We start from the raw sequence: 23094 nt of genomic DNA, 5'->3' as shown, positions 1-23094 counted from the left end.
GGATATTAGCAGTATGAATGATGGTCATACATTTCATAAGATACAGTATGCAGAATTTTGTTGACAAAAGCATCACAGAATTTTACTCCTGGCAATTTGTAAATCGTGAATTTAGAGTTCACGAATAATTTAATTTATCAATATTTTCGCTAAGCTATGTTTTTCACATACAGTCACTCCTAGAATTTGACTTTCGTTAATTAAATTGTTTTTATTGATAATTTACAAATTATACCAATAACCTCTGAATTAAGAGTGCTCCCAAAAAAGAGTCCTTTCTTTCAAACCTCTTTTCAGTTTCACAGGAGGCAAGTATAACTTTATAGGACACCATTCAGAAACTGGTGCAGACTCAGGTTCATTGCTCCAGTTCCACCTCATCTGCAAACCAAGGGGTATTATTCCAACTTGTTTGTAGTACCAAAACCGGATGGTTCAGTAAGACCGATTTTGAACCTCAAGTCGTTGAACCCGTACTTCCGAGTGTTCAAATTCAAGATGGAGTCTCTGAGAGCGGTGATCTCAGGTCTGGAGGAAGGGGAATTCCTAGTATCTTTGGATATCAAAGATGCATACCTTCCCATTCCAATCTGGCCGCCTCATCAGGCTTATCTACGGTTTGCTCTGCAGAACTCTCTACCAGTTCCAGGCCCTGCCATTTAGTCTCTCCACGGCACAGAGGGTGTTCACCAAGGTGATGGCAGAGAGGATGTTTCTTCTCCGCAAATGGGGAGTGAACATAATTCCGTACCTGGACGATCTTCTGATAGAGACGCCATTCAGGGAGAGGTTGTTGGACAGCATTGCCCTCTCAGCCAGACTACTCCAGGTACACAGGTGGATTCTGAACATTCCGAAATCTTACCTAGAGCCAACTTGGAGGCTTCCATTCCTGGGAATGATACTGGAGTCATAAAAGGTGTTCTTTCCGATGGAAAAGGCATTGGTAATCCAGTCAATAGTTCGGGATATCCTGAAGCCATCCCGGATGTTGATGCATCTATGCATTCGCCTTCTGGGGAAAATGGTAGCCTCTTACGAGGCGCTTCAGTATGGAAGGTTTCACGCAATACCCTTCCAGCTCGATCTGTTGGACAAATGGTCCGTATTGCATCTTCACATGCACCAGAGGATCCGTCTGTCACCAAGAGCTAGGATTTCTTTTCTATGGTGGCTTCAGAATTCTCACCTAATCGAGGGTCTTCGGTTCGGAATTCAGAATTGGATTCTGCTAACCACAGATGCAAGCCTCAGAGGTTGGGGAGCAGTCACCCAGGGGGGTGCAGTTTCAGGGAAGATGGTCATGTCAGGAAGTCATCCTTCCAATCATGATGGCCTCTCGTCTCAACAAGAAGCTCAAGCGGTATTGTTCCAGGCCAAGAAACCCACAGGCAGTGGTGGTAGACGCTCTGAACTCCATGGGCCTATCAGATGGAGTACGTGTTTCCTCCACTTCCTCTGATCCCAAGAATTCTTGAAAGAATAAAAAGGGAAAAGGTTCAAGCAATACTCATTACTCCGGAATGGACAAGAAAGGTCTTGTTTGCAAACTTTCTAGAGATGCTCCTCGAAGATATGTGGCCTCTACCTCTTCGTGAGGATCTTCTGCAACAGGGCCCGTTCGTCTATCAAGACTTACCATGGCTACTTTTAACTAGAGATGTGCACTTGAAATTTTTCGGGTTTTGTGTTTTGGTTTTGGGTTCGGTTCCGCGGCCGTGTTTTGGGTTCGACCGCGTTTTGGCAAAACCTCACCGAATTTTTTTTGTTGGATTCGGGTGTGTTTTGGATTCGGGTGTTTTTTTCAAAAAACCCTAAAAAACAGCTTAAATCTTAGAATTTGGGGGTCATTTTGATCTCATAGTATTATTAACCTCAAAAACCATAATTTCCACTCATTTTCAGTCTATTCTGAACACCTCACACCTCACAATATTATTTTTAGTCCTAAAATTTGCACCGAGGTCGCTGGATGACTAAGCTAAGCGACCCAAGTGGCCGACACAAACACCTGGCCCATCTAGGAGTGGCACTGCAGTGTCACGCAGGATGGCCCTTCCAAAAAACACTCCCCAAACAGCACATGACGCAAAGAAAAAAAGAGGCGCAATGAGGTAGCTGTGTGAGTAAGCTAAGCGACCCTAGTGGCCGACACAAACACCTGGCCCATCTAGGAGTGTCACTGCAGTGTCACGCAGGATGGCCCTTCCAAAAAACATTCCCCAAACAGCACATGACGCAAAGAAAAAAAGAGGCGCAATGAGGTAGCTGTGTGAGTAAGATAAGCGACCCTAGTGGCCGACACAAACACCTGGCCCATCTAGGAGTGGCACTGCAGTGTCACGCAGGATGGCCCTTCCAAAAAACACTCCCCAAACAGCACATGACACAAAGAAGAAAAAAAAGAGGCGCAATGAGGTAGCTGTGTGAGTAAGATAAGCGACCCTAGTGGCCGACACAAACACCTGGCCCATCTAGGAGTGGCACTGCAGTGTCACGCAGGATGGCCCTTCCAAAAAACACTCCCCAAACAGCATATGATGCAAAGAAAAAAAGAGGCGCAATGAGGTAGCTGTGTGAGTAAGCTAAGCGACCCTAGTGGCCAACACAAACACCTGGCCCATCTAGGAGTGGCACTGCAGTGTCACGCAGGATGACCCTTCCAAAAAACACTCCCCAAACAGCACATGACGCAAAGAAAAAAAGAGGCGCAATGAGGTAGCTGTGTGAGTAAGATAAGCGACCCTAGTGGCCGACACAAACACCTGGCCCATCTAGGAGTGGCACTGCAGTGTCACGCAGGATGGCCCTTCAAAAAAACACTCCCCAAACAGCACATGACGCAAAGAAAAAAAGAGGCGCAATGAGGTAGCTGTGTGAGTAAGCTAAGCGACCCTAGTGGCCGACACAAGCAGCTGGCCCATCTAGGAGTGGCACTGCAGTGTCACGCAGGATGGCCCTTCCAAAAAACACTCCCAAACAGCACATGACGCAAAGAAAAAAAGAGGCGCAATGAGGTAGCTGTGTGAGTAAGCTAAGCGACCCTAGTGGCCGACACAAACACCTGGCCCATCTAGGAGTGGCACTGCAGTGTCACGCAGGATGGCCCTTCCAAAAAACACTCCCCAAACAGCACATGACGCAAAGAAAAAAAGAGGCGCAATGAGGTAGCTGTGTGAGTAAGCTAAGCGACCCTAGTGGCCGACACAAACACCTGGCCCATCTAGGAGTGGCACTGCAGTGTCACGCAGGATGGCCCTTCCAAAAAACACTTCCCAAACAGCACATGACGCAAAGAAAAAAAGAGGCGCAATGAGGTAGCTGTGTGAGTAAGCTAAGCGACCCTAGTGGCCGACACAAACACCTGGCCCATCTAGGAGTGGCACTGCAGTGTCACGCAGGATGGCCCTTCCAAAAAACACTCCCCAAACAGCACATGACGCAAAGAAGAAAAAAAAGAGGCGCAATGAGGTAGCTGTGTGAGTAAGATAAGCGACCCTAGTGGCCGACACAAACACCTGGCCCATCTAGGAGTGGCACTGCAGTGTCACGCAGGATGGCCCTTCCAAAAAACACTCCCCAAACAGCACATGACGCAAAGAAAAAAAGAGGCGCAATGAGGTAGCTGTGTGAGTAAGCTAAGCGACCCTAGTGGCCGACACAAACACCTGGCCCATCTAGGAGTGGCACTGCAGTGTCACGCAGGATGGCCCTTCCAAAAAACACTCCCCAAACAGCACATGACACAAAGAAAAAAAGAGGCGCAATGAGGTAGCTGTGTGAGTAAGATAAGCGACCCAAGTGGCCGACACAAACACCTCGCCCATCTAGGAGTGGCACTGCAGTGTCACGCAGGATGTCCCTTCCAAAAAAACCCTCCCCAATCAGCACATGATGCAAAGAAAAAGAAAAGAAAAAAGAGGTGCAAGATGGAATTGTCCTTGGGCCCTCCCACCCACCCTTATGTTGTATAAAAAGGACATGCACACTTTAACCAACCCATCATTTCAGTGACAGGGTCTGCCACACGACTGTGACTGAAATGACGGGTTGGTTTGGACCCCCACCAAAAAAGAAGCAATTAATCTCTCCTTGCACAAACTGGCTCTACAGAGGCAAGATGTCCACCTCATCATCATCCTCCGATATATCACCGTGTACATCCCCCTCCTCACAGATTATCAATTCGTCCCCACTGGAATCCACCATCTCAGCTCCCTGTGTACTTTGTGGAGGCAATTGCTGCTGGTCAATGTCTCCACGGAGGAATTGATTATAATTAATTTTAATGAACATCATCTTCTCCACATTTTCTGGAAGTAACCTCGTACGCCGATTGCTGACAAGGTGAGCGGCTGCACTAAACACTCTTTCGGAGTACACACTTGTGGGAGGGCAACTTAGGTAGAATAAAGCCAGTTTGTGCAAGGGCCTCCAAATTGCCTCTTTTTCCTGCCAGTATAAGTACGGACTGTCTGACGTGCCTACTTGGATGCGGTCACTCATATAATCCTCCACCATTCTTTCAATGGGGAGAGAATCATATGCAGTGCCAGTAGACGACATGTCCGTAATCGTTGGCAGGTCCTTCAGTCCGGACCAGATGTCAGCATCAGCAGTCGCTCCAGACTGCCCTGCATCACCGCCAGCGGGTGGGCTCGGAATTCTGAGCCTTTTCCTCGCACCCCCAGTTGCGGGAGAATGCGAAGGAGGAGATGTTGACAGGTCGCGTTCCGCTTGACTTGACAATTTTCTCACCAGCAGGTCTTTGAACCCCAGCAGACTTGTGTCTGCCGGAAAGAGAGATCCAAGGTAGGTTTTAAATCTAGGATCGAGCACGGTGGCCAAAATGTAGTGCTCTGATTTCAACAGATTGACCACCCGTGAATCCTTGTTAAGCGAATTAAGGGCTCCATCCACAAGTCCCACATGCCTAGCGGAATCGCTCTGTGTTAGCTCCTCCTTCAATGTCTCCAGCTTCTTCTGCAAAAGCCTGATGAGGGGAATGACCTGACTCAGGCTGGCAGTGTCTGAACTGACTTCACGTGTGGCAAGTTCAAAGGGCAGCAGAACCTTGCACAACGTTGAAATCATTCTCCACTGCGCTTGAGACAGGTGCATTCCACCTCCTATATCGTGCTCAATTGTATAGGCTTGAATGGCCTTTTGCTGCTCCTCCAACCTCTGAAGCATATATAGGGTTGAATTCCACCTCGTTACCACTTCTTGCTTCAGATGATGGCAGGGCAGGTTCAGGCGTTTTTGGTGGTGCTCCAGTCTTCTGTACGTGGTGCCTGTACGCCGAGAGTGTCCCGCAATTCTTCTGGCCACCGACAGCATATCTTGCACGCCCCTCTCGTTTTTTAAATAATTCTGCACCACCAAATTCAAGGTATGTGCAAAACATGGGACGTGCTGGAATTTGCCCAGATTTAATGCACACACAATATTGCTGGCATTGTCCGATGCCACAAATCCACAGGAGAGTCCAATTGGGGTAAGCCATTCCGCGATGATCTTCCTCAGTTGCCGTAAGAGGTTTTCAGCTGTGTGCGTATTCTGGAAAGCGGTGATACAAAGCGTAGCCTGCCTAGGAAAGAGTTGGCGTTTGCGAGATGCTGCTACTGGTGCCGCCGCTGCTGTTCTTGCGGCGGGAGTCCATACATCTACCCAGTGGGCTGTCACAGTCATATAGTCCTGACCCTGCCCTGCTCCACTTGTCCACATGTCCGTGGTTAAGTGGACATTGGGTACAGCTGCATTTTTTAGGACACTGGTGACTCTTTTTCTGAGGTCTGTGTACATTTTCGGTATCGCCTGCCTAGAGAAATGGAACCTAGATGGTATTTGGTACCGGGGACACAGTACCTCCAACAAGTCTCTAGTTGCCTCTGCAGTAATGATGGATACCGGAACCACGTTTCTCACCACCCAGGATGCCAAGGCCTCAGTTATCCGCTTTGCAGCAGGATGACTGCTGTGATATTTCATCTTCATCGCAAAGGACTGTTGGACAGTCAATTGCTTGGTGGAAGTAGTAAAAGTGGTCTTACGACTTCCCCTCTGGGATGACCATCGACTCCCACCAGCAACAACAGCAGCGCCAGCAGCAGTAGGCGTTACACGCAAGGATGCATCGGAGGAATCCCAGGCAGGATAGGACTCGTCAGAATTGCCAGTGACATAGCCTGCAGGACTATTGGCATTCCTGGGGAAGGAGGAAATTGACACTGAGGGAGTTGGTGGGGTGGTTTGCGTGAGCTTGGTTACAAGAGGAAGGGATTTACTGGTCAGTGGACTGCTTCCGCTGTCGCCCAAAGTTTTTGAACTTGTCACTGACTTATTATGAATGCGCTGCAGGTGACGTATAAGGGAGGATGTTCCGAGGTGGTTAACGTCCTTACCCCTACTTATTACAGCTTGACAAAGGCAACACACGGCTTGACAAATGTTGTCCGCATTTCTGTTGAAATACTTCCACACCGAAGAGCTGATTTTTTTGGTATTTTCACCAGGCATGTCAATGGCCCTATTCCTCCCACGGACAACAGGTGTCTCCCCGGGTGCCTGACTTAAACAAACCACCTCACCATCAGAATCCTCCTTGTCAATTTCCTCCCCAGCGCCAGCAACACCCATATCCTCCTCATCCTGGTGTACTTCAACACTGACATCTTCAATCTGACTATCAGGAACTGGACTGCGGGTGCTCCTTCCAGCACTTGCAGGGGGCGTGCAAATGGTGGAAGGCGCATGCTCTTCACGTCCAGTGTTGGGAAGGTCAGGCATCGCAACCGAAACAATTGGACTCTCCTTGTGGATTTGGGATTTCGAAGAACGCACAGTTCTTTGCTGTGCTTTTGCCAGCTTGAGTCTTTTCTTTTTTCTAGCGAGAGGCTGAGTGCTTCCATCCTCATGTGAAGCTGAACCACTAGCCATGAACATAGGCCAGGGCCTCAGCCGTTCCTTGCCACTCCGTGTGGTAAATGGCATATTGGCAAGTTTACGCTTCTCCTCCGACAATTTTATTTTAGATTTTTGAGTCCATTTTTTACTGATATTTGGTGTTTTGGATTTTACATGCTCTGTACTATGACATTGGGCATCGGCCTTGGCAGACGACGTTGCTGGCATTTCATCGTCTCGGCCATGACTAGTGGCAGCAGCTTCAGCACGAGGTGGAAGTCGATCTTGATCTTTCCCTATTTTTGGAACCTCAACATTTTTGTTCTCCATATTTTAATAGGCACAACTAAAAGGCACCTCAGGTAAACAATGGAGATGGATGGATACTAGTATACTTATGGATGGACGAGCGACTGCCGACACAGAGGTAGCTACAGCCGTGGACTACCGTACTGTGTCTGCTGCTAATATAGACTGGATGATAATGAGATAAAAATAAAATATATATATATATATATCACACTAGTACTGCAGCCGGACAGGTATATATATATATTATGTAATGACGGACCTGCTGGACACTGTCTATCAGCACTGCAGACTCCTAAAGTAAGCTACTAGTATCAAGAAGATAGAAAAAAAAAACACGGGTAGGTGGTATACAATTATGGATGGACCAGCGACTGCCGACACAGAGGTAGCTACAGCCGTGGACTACCGTACTGTGTCTGCTGCTAATATAGACTGGATGATAATGAGATAAAATTAAAATATATATATATATATATCACACTAGTACTGCAGCCGGACAGGTATATATATATTATGTAATGACGGACCTGCTGGACACTGTCTGCAGAATGCGTTTATAAAAACACCACACGACGAGTGTTTAACTTTTTCAGGCAGACAATCACAATATACTGGTGGTCAGCAGACAATCACAATATACTGGTGGTCAGTGGTCACTGGTCAGTCACACTGGCAGTGGCACTCTGGCAGCAAAAGTGTGCACTGTACTTAAAATATGTACTCCTGCTATAACTGCTCCCCAGTCTCCCCCACAATTAAGCTGTGTGAGCAGTGAGCACTCAGCACAGTCAGATAATGATATACAGTATTACATATGATGCAGCACACTGGGCTGAGCACAGATATGGTATGTGACTGTGTTACACTGTGTATCGTTTTTTTTTCAGGCAGAGAACGGATTAATTAAACTGGTGGTGGTCACTGGTCACTGGTCACACTATCAGCAAGTAGTACTCCGTCCTAAGCAGACAATCACAATATACTGGTGGTCAGTGTGGTCACTGGTCAGTCACACTGGCAGTGTGGCACTCTGGCAGCAAAAGTGTGCACTGTACTTAAAATATATTATTTATGTACTCCTGCTCTAACTGCTCCCCAGTCTCCCCCACAATTAAGCTGTGTGAGCAGTGAGCACTCAGCACAGTCAGATATACAGTATTACATATGATGATGCAGCACACTGAGGCTGAGCACAGATATGGTATGTGACTGTGTCACACTGTGTATCGTTTTTTTTCAGGCAGAGAACGGATTAATTAAACTGGTGGTCAATGGTCACACTATCAGCAAGTAGTAGTACTCCAGTCCTAATATGCTCCCCAAAATTAGTAAATACCAAATAGTGTCTCTAACTCTCTACTCTCTTCTCTATAAACGGAGAGGACGCCAGCCACGTCCTCTCCCTATCAATCTCAATGCACGTGTGAAAATGGCGGCGACGCGCGGCTCCTTATATAGAATCCGAGTCTCGCGATAGAATCCGAGCCTCGCGAGAATCCAACAGTGGGATGATGACGTTCGGGCGCGCTCGGGTTAGCCGAGCAAGGCGGGAAGGTTCGAACCTGCCTCGGACCCGTGTAAAAAGGCTGAAGTTCGGGGGGGTTCGGTTTCCGAGAAACCGAACCCGCTCATCACTACTTTTAACGGCATGGAAGTTGTACGGCTGATTCTAGCCTGGAGAGGGATCCTTGACATGGTCATCCTGACTGTGATCCAAGCAGAAAAGGGGATAACATCTAAATGTTACCACCGTTTTTGGAAGAAATACGTCTCTTTGTGTGAGAGCAGAAAATATTCTGCGGCGGAATTTCATCTGGGACGTTTCCTGTTTTTTCTGCAATCAGGGGTGGATGTGGGTCTACGTATGGGCTCCATTAAAGTCCAGATTTCGGCCTTATCCATTTTCTTTCAGAAACAATTGGCTTCTCTCCCTGAGGTCCAGATGTTCTCGAAAGGTGTTCTGCACACCCAAACTCCCTTTGTGCCTTCCACGGCACCTTGGGATCTCAATTTGGTGCTGCAGTTCCTTCAATTGGACTAGTTTGAACTGTTACAGGAGGCAGACGTAAAATATCTCACACTGTTGGCCTTGGCTTCAGCAAGACGTGTGTCGGAGCTGGGGGCGTTGTCTCACAAGAGCCCCTATTTAATTTTCCATGAAAACAGAGCTGAATTCAGATCTTGTCAGCAATTTCTTCCTAAATCAACCAACCTATTGTGGTTCCGATTGTAACCGACACCTCTGCTACGTCAACGTCTTTGGATGTTGTGATGGCTTTGAAGGTGTATGTGAAGCGAACGGCTCGTCACAGAAAGTCAGACTCGCTGTTTGTTATTTATGATCCCAATAAGATTGGGTGTCCTGTTTTAAAGCAGTCCATTGTGCGCTGGATCAGGTTCACTATCCAGCATGCTTATTCCATGGCAGGATTGCAGTTTCCAAAATCTGTACAGGCCCACTCTACTAGGTCAGTGGGTTCTTCTTGGGCGGCTGCCCGGGGTGTCTCGGCTTTACTGCTCTGCCGAGCTTCTACTTGGTCGGGTTTGAACACGTTTGCTAAGTTCTACAAGTTCGATACTTTGGCCTCTGAGGACCTTCAGTTTGGTCAATCAGTTCTGCAGGAACCTCAGCACTCTCCCGCCCGGTTTGGGAGCTTTGGTACTTCCCCATGGTATTAATGTGGACCCCAGCATCCTCTAGAATGTCAGAGAAAAACGTATTTTAATTACCTGCCGGTAAATCCTTTTCTCGTAGTCCGTAGAGGATGCTGAGTGTCCGCCCAGTGCTTCGTTTTCCTGCATTGTTACTTTGTTTAGTATTGTTGTTTGGTTCAGCTGTTGCTGTGCCTGTTTTCAAGTTGGGTTAGCATGGCTTTCCGATTTGTTTTCTGTGTGCTGGTTCGGAATCTCACCACTATCCTTATCTATCCTTCTCTCAAAGTATGTCCATCTCCTCGGGCACAGTTTCTAAACTGAGTCTGGTAGGAGGGGCATAGAGGGAGGAGCTAGCCCATACTATCAAATTCTAAAAGTACCCATGGCTCCTAGTGGACCCGTCTATACCCCATGGTACTAAATGGAACCCCAGTATCCTCTACGGACTACGAGAAAATGATTTACAGGTAGGTAATTAAAATCCTATTTTCTCTGACGTCCTAGTGGATGCTGGGAACTCCGTAAGGACCATGGGGGAATAGACGGGCTCCGCAGGAGACTGGGCACTCTAAAAGAAAGATTAGGTACTATCTGGTGTGCACTGGCTCCTCCCTCTATGCCCCTCCTCCAGACCTCAGTTAGAATCTGTGCCCGGCCAGAGCTGGGTGCTCCTAGTGGGCTCTCCTGAGCTTGCTAGAAAGAAAGTATTTGTTAGGTTTTTTATTTTCAGTGAGATCTGCTGGCAACAGACTCACTGCTACGTGGGACTGAGGGGAGAGAAGCAAACCTACCTGCTTGCAGCTAGCTTGTGCTTCTAAGGCTACTGGACACCATTAGCTCCAGAGGGTTCGAACATAGGGCCTGACCTCGATCGTCCGTTCCCGGAGCCGCGCCGCCGTCCCCCTTGAAGAGCCAGAAGACAGAAGAGAAGCGATGAAATTGGCGGCAGAAGACTCCTGTCTTCATTAAGGTAGCGCACAGCACCGCAGCTGTGCGCCATTGCTCCCACAGCACACCACACACTCCGGTCACTGTAGGGTGCAGGGCGCTGGGGGGGGCGCCCTGGGCAGCTATAAAAATACCTTTGGCATAAAAATACACATAATACAGTCTGTGACTGTATATGTGTAAAACCCCCGCCATTTTTAGTCATAAACAGGACAGAAGCCCGCCGCTGAGGGGGCGGGGCCTTCTTCCTCAGCACACCAGCGCCATTTTCTCTTCACAGCTCCGCTGGAAGGAAGCTCCCCAGGCTCTCCCCTGCAGTATCCTGGTACACGAAGGGTGAAAAGAGAGGGGGTGCACATAAATTTAGGCGCAAAAATTGTATATACAGCAGTTACTGGGTAAACACTGAGTTGTAGTGTAATCCCAGGGTTATATAGCGCTGGGGTGTGTGCTGGCATACTCTCTCTCTGTTTCTCCAAAGGGCCTTGTGGGGGAACTGTCTTCAAATAGAGCATCCCCTGTGTGTGTGGTGTGTCGGTACGCGTGTGTCGACATGTCTGAGGTAAAAGGCTCCTCTAAGGAGGTTATAGAGCGGATATGTATGTGAGAGGGTGTCTCCGTCGACAACGCCGACACCTGTTTGGATATGTGTAAGTGCTTAGGTGAATTTATTGCACAAAAAAAGTTAGGGAACAGACAGGAAATCTACCCATGTCTGTCCCTATGTCACAGAGACGTTCAGAGTCTCTCAATGCTCACTATCCAAAATAACAAACACTGGTATCGACACGGAGTTTAACTCCACTGTCGACTACGATAATGCAAAGTTACAGCCAATAGAGAAAAAGATATGTATACCCGCGCTGGCTGTGCAAATCAATATTAAAAATACATTAGCAATAAATTAGAATAGTAATAATAATAATAATAAGGATGGTTTGTTCTATGTAAAAAAGTAACAATTTATTTATATATCACATATAACACTACTAAAAAGAAGGAATTCCTTTTGCCACAAGGTGGCAGTAAAACTGAGATATATCTTTATCTGGTAAAACTTTCATAGGTTTCACATTCTCCTGTATTAGAGTTTGTCCATTCCTATAGGCTAGGACAGCCTCCCTTTGTGCATTCACTGTAAGGTAAATAATTACCGGATCCCCACGTTGGTAAGCATCAGCCTTGGAGCAAGTCCATTTGTAGCTGTAGGGGTGCTGGTTAGACCGGTTGGATGATTTGATTCAGTGGTGGGAGCGAGGTCCAAAAGATGTGCCGAAGGATGACAGGGCTTTGCAGGCCAATTGGAGAGTGAAGTCCAGATTAGATGAAGTAAGCTCAACGCGTTTCACTGGTACAGTCCAGCTTCCTCAGGATATGCTCCTGCCCTGTCATCCTTCGGCACATCTTTTGGACCTCGCTCCCACCACTGAATCAAATCATCCAACCGGTCTAACCAGCACCCCTACAGCTACAAATGGACTTGCTCCAAGGCTGATGCTTACCAACGTGGGGATCCGGTAATTATTTACCTTACAGTGAATGCACAAAGGGAGGCTGTCCTAGCCTATAGGAATGGACAAACTCTAATACAGGAGAATGTGAAACCTATGAAAGTTTTACCAGATAAAGATATATCTCAGTTTTACTGCCACCTTGTGGCAAAAGGAATTCCTTCTTTTTAGTAGTGTTATATGTGATATATAAATAAATTGTTACTTTTTTTACATAGAACAAACCATCCTTATTATTATTATAATTATTACTATTCTAATTTATTGCTAATGTATTTTTAATATTGATTTGCACAGCCAGCGCGGGTATACATATCTTTTTCTCTATTGTCTAGTTTTTGAGGAATTGACCTTCCTCTTACCTGCTGCTGTTGGTCGCGCACTTGCATACATACTAAAAGTTACAGCCAAGATGGCTAGAAGGTATTCAATATATGATATTGAAATAAAAGATGATTTGCATATCACTGATGACTCATCTGTCCCTGACACGAGAGTACACATGTTTAAGGGGAAGAATGCTGAGGTAAATTTCCCTCCTCTCATGAGGAAAAAGAGCGGGAATCTCCAGACAAGAGACGGCAGCTTCCCACAAGAGAATTCTCAGGCTGTATCCTTTCCCCACTAGGGCCAGGATGTGTTGAGAATCTTCCCCTAGGGTGTACTGTTTGCACAGACGGTAGCACTTGCTATTCTCAGGGATCCTGCAGATAGCGTGCACATTCTAGTATACTACCCAGACCGGCGTTTGTGTCAGCATGGGTTTATAGCGCTGTGGCAGCGTGGACAGGTACCTTATCAGCAGAGATTGAGACCCTAGTAAATATATTAAAGATGCTGTCTTAAGTGATAGATATATAGTTATAAAGCATGCCCAAAGAGACATGAGTATACTGGGTCCTAGAGTCAAAGCTATGTCGATCTCTGCTTGACGTGTCCTGAAGAATATGCATTGGACAGATGATGCCGACTTAAGAGGCATATGGAAGGCTGAGGATTGTGTGGAGAAGAGTTCTCGGGCCTGGTCTCCACAGCTATAGCTGGTAATTCTGCTAGTTTGCCTTATATTCCTGCACAGCCTAAGAAAGCACGACATTATTAAATGCAGCCTTTCGAATAAAGAAACAAGAAAGTCTGAGGTGCGTCCTTTCTTGTCAGAGCCGGGATCAACACAGCTAGTTCCCAGGAACAGAAGTCCTCCCCGGCCCCTACAAAAATCCACCTATGCCGCTGGGGCTCCACAGGCGGAGCTAGGCCCGGTGGGGACACGCCTTCGTAAGTTCAGCCACAAGTGGGTTCACTTCCTGTTAGGTCCCTGGGCAATAGATATTGTGTCTCAGAGATACAAGCTGGACTGTGAGAAGATGCCCCCTCACCGACGGCCATGCGGGCTTCCCCCCAAGAGGGGGAGCCAGTGTTAACTGCAATTCACAAATTGTATCTTTAACAGGTGGTGGTCAAGGGTCCCCTCCTTCAACAAGAGGGTGTTATTATTCGACGATGTTGTAATCCCGAAACCAGACGGTTCGGTCAGACCCATATTGAATTAAAAATCCCTGAACATATACCTGAGAAGGTTCAAGTTCAAGATGGAATCGCTAAGAGCGGTCAGGGCAAGCCTAAAAAGAGGGAGACTTTATCGTGAATAGGGTCATAAGGGATGCATACCTTCATGTCCTCATTTATCCACCTCATTAGGCGTACCTCAGAATTGCGGTACGGGATTGTCATAACCAAGGTAATGGCGGATATGATTGTGCTCCTGCGGAAGCAAGGTGTCACTATTATCACGTACTTGGACGATCTCCTCATACAAGCGAGATCAAGAGAGCAGTTGCTGAACAGCGTATCACTTTCTCTGGAAGTGTAACGGCAACACGGCTGGATTCTATATATTCCAAAGTCGCAGTTGGTTCCTACAGCTCATCTGCCTCTCCTAGGCACGATCCTAGACACAGACCAGAAAAGGGTTTATCTCCCGATAGAGAGAGCTCAGGAGCTCATGACACTGGTCAGGAATCTATTAAAACCAAAACAGGTGTCAGTGCATCACTGCACTCGAGTCCTGGGAAGGATGGTGGCATCATACGAGGCCATCCCCTTAGGCAGGTTCCATGCGAGGACCTTCCAATGGGACTTACTGGCAAGTGGTCCGGATCACCTCTTCAGATGCATCGGTTAATCACCCTATCCCCCAGGGCCAGGGTGTCTCTCCTGTGGTGGCTGCAGAGTGCTCACCTTCTTGAGGGTCGCAGATTCGGCATTCAGGACTGGATCCTGGTGACCACGGATGCAAGCCTCCGAGGGTGGGGGGCAGTTACACAGGAAAGAAATTTCCAAGGTCTGTGGTCAAGTCAACAGACTTGCCTTCACATCAATATCCTGGAACTAAGGGCCATATACAACGCCCTAAGTCAAGCGGAGATCCTGCTTCGCGACCAACCGGTTCTGATCCAGTCAGACCACAGGGGTTCATGTAAACCGCCAAGGCGGCACAAGGAGCAGGGTGGCGAGGGTAGAAGCCACCAGAATTCTTCGCTGGGCGGAGAATCAAGTAAGTGCACTGTCAGCAGTGTTCATTCCGGTAGTGGACAACTGGGAAGCAGACTTCCACAGCAGGCACGACCTCCACCCGGGAAAGTGGGGACTTCATCAGGAAGTCTTCACGCAGTTTGCAAATTGATGGGAACTGCCTCAGGTGGACTAGATGGCGTCCCACCTCAATAAAAAGCTAAAAAAGGTTTTAAGCCGGGTCAAGGGACCCTCAGGTGATAGCTGTGGTCGCACTAGTAACACTGTGGGTGTTCCAGTCGGTCTATGTATTCCCTCCTCTTCCTCTCATACCCAAGGGCTGAGAATTGTAATAAAAGGAGGAGTGAGAACAATATTCTTTGCTCCGAATGGGCCAAGAAGGACTCTGTACCCGGAGCTGCAAGAAATGCTCTCAGAGGACTCTGGGCTTCTGCCTCTCAGACAGGACATGTTGCAACAGGGGCCCTGTCTGTTCCAAGACTTACCGCGGCTGCATTTGACGGCATGCCGGTTGAACGCCGGATCATAGCGGAAAAGGGCATTCCGGATGCAGTTATTCCTACGCTGATAAAGGCTAGGAAAGACGTGACAGCAAGACTTTTTCACTGTATATAGCGAAAATAGGTTGCTTGGTGTGAGGCCGGGAAGGCCCTACAGAGGAATTCCAGCGGGGTCGATTCCTGCACTTCCTACAGTCAAGAGTGACTATGGGCCTAAAATTAGGATCCATAAAGGTCAAGATTTCGGCCCTATCCATTTTTCTCTCAAAAAGAACTGGCTTCACTGCCTGAAATTCAGACGTTGCTCCGGGGGTGCTGCATATTCAGCCTCCTTTTGTGCCACCGGTGGCACCTTGGGATCTTAACGTTGTGTTGGATTTCCTGAAATCCCACTGGTTTGAGCCACTTAAGACCGTGGAGCTAAAATATCTCACATGGAAAGTGGTCATGCTATTGGCCTTAGCTTCGGCTAGGCGTGTGTCAGATTTGGCGGTTTTGTCATGTAAATGCCCTTATCTGATCTTCCATATGGACAGGGCAGAATTGAGGACTCGTCCCAATTTCTCCCCAGGGTGGTATCATCGTTTCATTTGAACCAGCCTATTGTGGTGACTGCGGCTACTAGGGACTTGGAGGATTCCAAGTTGCTGGACGTAGTCCGGGCTTTGAAAATGTATGTTTCCAGAACGGCGGGAGTCAGAAAGTCTGACTCGCTGTTTATTCTGTATGCAGCCAACAAGGTTGGCGCTCCTGCTTCGAAGCAGACTATTGCTCGCTGGATCTATAGCACGATTCAGCGGGTTCACTCTGCGGCTGGATTGCCGCATCCAAAATCGGTGAAAGCCCATTCCACAAGGAAGGTGGGCTCTTCTTGGGCGGCTGCCCGAGGGGTCTCGGCTTTACAGCTTTGCCGAGCTGCTGCTTGGTCGGGGTCAAACAAGTTTGCTAAGTTCTACAAGTTTGATACCCTGGCTGAGGAGGACCTTGAGTTTGCTCATGCGGTGCTGCAGAGTCATCCGCACTCTCCCGCCCGTTTGGGAGCTTTGGTATAATCCCCATGGTCCTTACGGAGTTCCCAGCATCCACTAGGATGTCAGAGAAAATAAGAATTTACTCACCGGTAATTCTATTTCTCGTAGTCCGTAGTGGATGCTGGGCGCCCGTCCCAAGTGCGGACTCTCTGCAATACATGTATATAGTTATTGCTTAACTAAAGGGTTATTGTTATGAGCCATCCGTAAAATGAGGCTCAGTTGTTGTTCATACTGTTAACTGGGTATGGTTATCACAAGTTGTACAGTGTGATTGGTGTGGCTGGTATGAGTCTTACCCTGGATTCCAAATCCTTTCCTTGTTGCATCAGCTCTTCCGGGCACAGTTTCCTTAACTGAGGTCTGGAGGAGGGGCATAGAGGGAGGAGCCAGTGCACACCAGATAGTACCTAATCTTTCTTTTAGAGTGCCCAGTCTCCTGCGGAGCCCGTCTATTCCCCCATGGTCCTTACGGAGTTCCCAGCATCCACTACGGACTACGAGAAATAGAATTACCGGTGAGTAAATTCTTATTATTACCCATACAAACTCCTGTAGGATTTGTTGTTACTATGCAGGGTGCAGTGACTCTGAGGGGAAATGTTGCTTCACATCAGACTCTTCAGAGCTGTTATAAAGTTGCTATAATACAGTATTATTTCACATTCCTCCTCTACTCTCATCTGTCCGCAGGTTTCTGTTATTGGCCTCCTGGATACTGTACACAGCATTTGTCAGATTTACATTGAGCTTTGTTCATTACTAACTGATGGTCTCCTGCTTGCTACCCTCCTCTACACACCATGATCACTGAGAAGGACATTAGACAATACGGGAGAATCCTGGAGATTGCCAGAAGTGATCTTGAGGCTCTTCTAACATTCCGAGGAACTGTAACCTCCCGAGGATCTGTAACATCCTGAGGATCTATAACCTACAGAGCAACGTGACTTCCTGCTCATTTAGTAACTTTGTTGGACGACCACCCCTGAGAGAATAAACCAGGTGCCCAGTTTTCCCCACACCGCTGTATTCTGGTCGGATGGAGGACAGTCTCCCTGGGGTGGATTTATACCCATCTCCAGACCCCAGACCATGACCGCTCTGCTCTACAGAAACCTCTTTTACTTGTTCCCTGATTTCCCTCCAATAACCTGTGTCATGCGCAGACGCGGTTGCTGTGTCCTATACAGGAAAGTATATAATACTATAACTCTAGTGTGTGACCATTACACCTTCTATTTCTATGGCTCATGCATCACAAATATATATGTAAGGCGCTGCGAGCCTCTTGTGGCACTATAGTAATAAAGGATAATAATAATAATGTATATGATTTATGAATACATATAAGTACATTTTCCTTATATATCTGTGAAGTACTCCTACTTCATTCTCTTTTTTTTTTTTAAACTCTTTATTTGTACCGGGAGAGACAAAAAGCATACATATCAGATACAATTGTACAATAAAAGGTGAAAACCAGTCTCCACGGAGTTTTTCAATAATGTTTTTTTTTTCAATTAACTAAACAAACAAAGGTGTCCCTCAAGGGGGGACCATATACAAGTGGAACAGAAACAGAGGGGGGGAAAGGGAAAGGAAAAAGGGGGGGGGCGGGAAGAAAGAAGAAAAGAGCAGATACAAAAGAAAAGAACAGGGCCGATCAAAGCTATGAGGAAAATACTCCTAAAGTAACAAAATACAGTGCGTGAGCATAGCTATATAAATACAGACATATGGGCTGGTTATAGCTCGATGACAAGAAAGGGTCCAAGAGGGCGGGACGCCGCCCGGAGGGAGGGTCCAGAAACAGCATGGCTAGGAATTCAGTAAACATGGACAAAAAAGCATATTGAACATCAATGTGGGGGGGACATCATAAGCAGCCAGGGGCCCCATACAAGTACAAATTTGTGGGGACAGTCATGTAGATAGCAGGTGATCTTCTCCATGTTAGCAACGAACCAAATATAATTATTCAGGGCAGGGATAGTAGGAGCAGCGGAGGCCTTCCAATTTTTAGCTATTAAGGATTTAGCGGCCACAAATATATGGGGAAATAATTTATTCAAAAGAGGGTCGAGATCTGCATATGGGCGAGCCAATAAACATACCCACGGGTCCAGTTCGAGCGCCAACCCCAATATGGATTTCAGTATATCAAGTACCCTATTCCAGAAGCGGGCTATTTGTGGACAGGTCCACTAGATATGGAATAGAGTTCCCCGCTGACCGCATCCTCGCCAACAAAGCGGGGTAGCAGAAGGGAACATCCTAGACAGTTTCTCCGGGGTGTAATACCACCGATAATATAGTTTATAGGATGTCTCCTTAAGTCGGGTAGAGATAGAACTTTTTTTTTTTTTTAAACAACAATTTCTTTATTATTATTTAAGATAATCAGCATGACAGCGTATGCATTTACAAGGAATACAACGATGAAGGCATTACAGGAAAATAGGTTTAACAAATTAGAAGTTCTGTTAGAGAAGAAGTATAGTTCCCATATAAGGGAATCTAAGGCAAAAGAAAGAAAAATAAAGTAACAAAGCATATCCCTCAATATATGCAGAACCCTCCACAGTTTGAAAGGGATACTTGACAAAAATGAGATCAGCATCCACAGGAGAGCTAGTGAATATGTAATAATTTTGGAGTAATAAAAAACATATACCTTTATGAAAAGCCATACCTGACTAAACTTAGTTAGAGAAGCCAACATCGCAGTTCTCACTATAAGATCACACAGAAAAATAAAATAAAGCAAAGTAAAAGAAAAAATAAAGAATAAAATAACAACAGAGTAAAACTACAAAACAGGATATGGGAGGGGTTTTGAAGGGGGATAGGGGAAGGTAGATATTCGTGACACCAGATAATTACCGTTTAGAAAACTCTCAGTTTGTCCTGAACCCAGACTGAAACCAAACATATTATCAAATTTAGTAGCACCTATCAGGGGGTTAAAAAGGTTGTGCGCGTGAGTATACCTAAGTAAGGTTACGCAAAAGTTGCCATTCCGTGTTTCCAAAAATTTCCATGATGGTATTTTGTGTGGAGAGATCTAAGGATGAAATGAAAGGTTCCCATTTCGAATGAAATTTCTCTACATTTCTGTTTAAATCTGGAAAGGTATCCCTCCTATCAAAATACATTAATTGAAGTAATTTTTGTCTAACTTCCAATATGGATGGAGTAGTCCTGGATATCCAATGAACTAGAATAATTTTCTTGGCTACTGTGACTATAATCGATAGTAAAGGCAAAATGGTTGACTTGCGAGTACCCAGGTCCCAGTCCCTAAAATCGGCTAAGAGACAAGCAGAAGGATTCGGGAGGAGATGGAGATCGAACAAAAAGTTTATGTAATTGAGTAATTTACACCAAAAGCGTTTGATTTTCCCACAACTCCACATGCAATGGAAAAAATCTGCCTTAGAGGCACGGCATTTCAGACAAGAGCTATCGTTGTCAGGGAACATGCGGGCTCTCTGATATGGAGAAATATATGCTCTGTGTAATGTTTTTAGATGTACCTCTTGTAAATATGAGGATTTCAAATGCTTCAGTGTTGTTTCAAAATGATTAATAACGTCGGCGTCGGTTTGTATAGTTACTATATCAGAATGCCATGCTTTTAAAAGCTTTGACCATGCCGGTGATGTAGCGGTAGGGGAAAGAAGAGAATAAAGCATTTTAGTGTGGTATGGCATAGATTTTAGAGCAGTAAATAAACTATTTAGAGGGTCTGTGGAAAGGGTAAAGCGCGTGGATGGAGTCAGGGATAGTGCATAGTGTCTAGATTGTAAGTACATAAAGAAGGTCCGATCAGATAGCTGATACGTAAGTTTCAGTTCTGAATAGGTAAGTATAAGCCCTCCCGGGTCAAAGATTTGTGAAGCTAAAAACAGACCTTTCTGTTTCCAATTCAGATAGTCAGCATTTGTTAGTGAGGGTGGGAATGAAGGATTTCCCCATAGAGGGACGTAAGGAGATGAGAGGTGATTTCTGAGTAATTTTTTGTTAATTGATTTCCATGCCAAATAAACATCATGAAACAGTATGTTCTGTAAAATGTTGGGTGGAATGTCCCCTTGTTTAGAGTGAAGCAAGGCACTAAGAGCGAATGGAGAGAAGATGGCACAGTCTAATGCTAGATCAGTGTAAGTGGAAGAATTTAGTATCCAATCATTAATAACCCGAAATTGTACAGAAAGAAAATATCTATGGAGATTAGGGGCGTTCATTCCTCCTTTGGAGCGAGGAGATTGAAGTTTATCTAGGGCAATTCTAGGACGTTTGTGATTCAATAAAAAACGTGAAGTGAGACTATCAAATTTGGAAAAATCTGATTTGGAGAGTCCAATTGGAAGCATTTGAAGGGCATAGAAAATCTTCGGAAAGATTATACTCTTAACAATTGCTAGACGGCCAAGAAGGGAAAGGGGTAGATTCATCCAGGCGTCATATAAGGTCGAGATTTTTGTAAGGATCGGAGAAAAATTTAGTTTGTATAAGGAAGAAAGGTCAGAGGGGATACGAACACCTAAATATTTGATACTGTTAACTTTAGTAAAATGGGATTGCGTTGAGGAAGAAGAGGGTTTGGCTGACCGAGGACTAGATACAGTAAGTAGTACAGACTTAGCGATGTTAATCCTGAAGCCCGCCACGCTCCCGAAGGAATGTATCAGGGACATTACATTGGGGATCGTGATATCAGGTCGGGAAAGAAATAATAACATATCGTCCGCGAAGAGAGCCGTCTTCAGAACAACATCGCCAATCCGAATACCATCAATAAGTGGAGAATTACGAATGGAAACCACAAGGGGTTCAATTGCCAACGCAAACAGCAAGGAGGAAAGTGGACACCCCTGCCTCGTGCCTTTATATATGTTAAACGGAGTAGAGGAGTAACCATTACATATAAGTTGGGATTTTGGGGAGGTATATAAGGTTTTGAATAGCAAAATAAATGAAGAAGGGTAACCGAATTTCTCTAAAGTCAAAAATAAATGAGGCTATGTTATGAGATCGAAGGCCTTTTCTGCATCTAAAGTTAAAACTACATTGGGGGAGGAGTCACGAGTATTAGGAACAGTCAGATGTTGAATAGTAGCCAATACCGTCTAACATTCCGGACAGAGTGGCGTCCGCAAATGAACCCTGTTTGATCAGGATGGATAACTTGTGGTAGAGAGAACTTCAATCTATCGGTCAGAATTTTTGTTAGGATTTTGTAATCTAAATTTAAGAGGGAAATGGGACGATATGATGCGGGGCTTGAAAGATCTCGACCTTGTTTTGGGAGTACCTTGATAATAGCTGAATTAAAATGAAGGGAATCGTGTTAGTATCCATAATATGGTTATAGAAAGCAGTCAGGTATGTGTCAATTTTTGGAGCTAGGTGTTTATAGAATTCTCCTGACAATCCATCAGGACCGGGGGCTTTGGAGGGTTTTAACTTAGAAATCACCTGTCGGACTTCATCACAAGTGATCGGGGCCATCAAGGAGGGAAAATCTTCCGCCGAAAATTGTGGAAGGTCTGGGAAGTCCCAAGCTGGGGAAGGGGATTGAATGTGGAAAGGAGAGGGGGGTAAGGCAGAATGAGGAGAATAAAGGTTTTCATAATATACTTTCATCATATCTGATATTTGTTGAGGATCAGTGGTCAATGTGCCCTCAGCAGTCGTTAACGGGTGTACTGTCATAGAAGTGACAGTGTCTTTTAAGAGGTTTGTGAGCATCTTGCCCGTTTTATTTCCAAATTTGTGGAATTTATAGTCAATTTTAAATTTGTATTTATCTCCCATAGATGATAAAAGTTCATTAAAGTGCAATTTTTGTGTGAGATAAACGTGTTTATTAGCAGGGGATGGATTTAGACTATAGGACTGATATGCATTCGTAAGAGCTTGTTGAGCAGCTAAATAGGATTGTGCATATTTTCTTTTAAGTGCCGAGGTATAAGAGAGAATTTCTCCTCGTAAAACCACCTTGGAGGCTAGCCAGAATAGGGACGGGTCGGAATCTGCATGAGATTTATTAGTATGAGAATAAGTATCCCAGGCAGCGTCTAACATATCACCAAATTTAGAGGACGTTATCAATTGAGATGGGAATCTCCATTGGGGGGGGGGGGGGGGGGGGTTGTTTACAGGCCGTATGAGGAGTGAGAACCAAATCAAGACATGATCAGAAATTGCTATTGATTCAATGTCAGAGTCCGTGATGTTTGGAAATAGTTGGTGAGATATAAAAGTGTAATCAATGCGTGAAAGAGTGCTTTGTGCAGCAGAAAGGCAGGTATAGTTTTTATCCGTAGGGTGTAAGGCTCTCCATATATCTACTAAGTGTAGGGATGAACATAAATGTGAGATACCTAGTTTGGGGAGGTGAAGGGGAGCTCCAGAGGAGTATGAGCGGTCTAAGTAGGGAGAAGTAATCAGATTAAAATCTCCACACATTACCAGGTTATTATGGGCATGAGGAATGAGTTTGGAAAGCAATTGTTGGAAAAATGTTGGGCGCATATACATTGCATAAAATATATGGGATGTTATATAAAGTGAGTTCAACAAGGAGGAGCCTACCAGCAGGGTCTGCGTCAATTCGTGTTACCACAACTGGTAAGTTACGTTTGGCAAGTATGCTTACTCCGCGTGCTTTAGAGGTAAATGGAGCATCTG

The 23094-nt window shown here is 45.8% G+C and overlaps 1 protein-coding gene across 2 annotated transcripts in view; it reads left to right on the top strand.

Moving 5' to 3' along the window:
• Positions 1–17864, top strand: part of LOC134988659 (pregnancy-specific beta-1-glycoprotein 3-like) — a 270727-nt gene extending 252863 nt beyond the window's left edge. For both annotated transcript variants that reach the window (XM_063950568.1, XM_063950567.1), the window contains one exon: positions 17089–17864. The gene's annotated coding sequence lies outside the window, so the exon portion shown is untranslated. The remainder of the gene's footprint in view (positions 1–17088) is intronic.
• Positions 17865–23094: the final 5230 nt, after the last annotated feature.

The sequence above is a fragment of the Pseudophryne corroboree genome, chromosome 2 (assembly GCF_028390025.1).
Source record: "Pseudophryne corroboree isolate aPseCor3 chromosome 2, aPseCor3.hap2, whole genome shotgun sequence".
Lineage (NCBI taxonomy): Eukaryota > Metazoa > Chordata > Amphibia > Anura > Myobatrachidae > Pseudophryne > Pseudophryne corroboree.
This window is presented reverse-complemented; position numbering and strand designations above follow the sequence as displayed.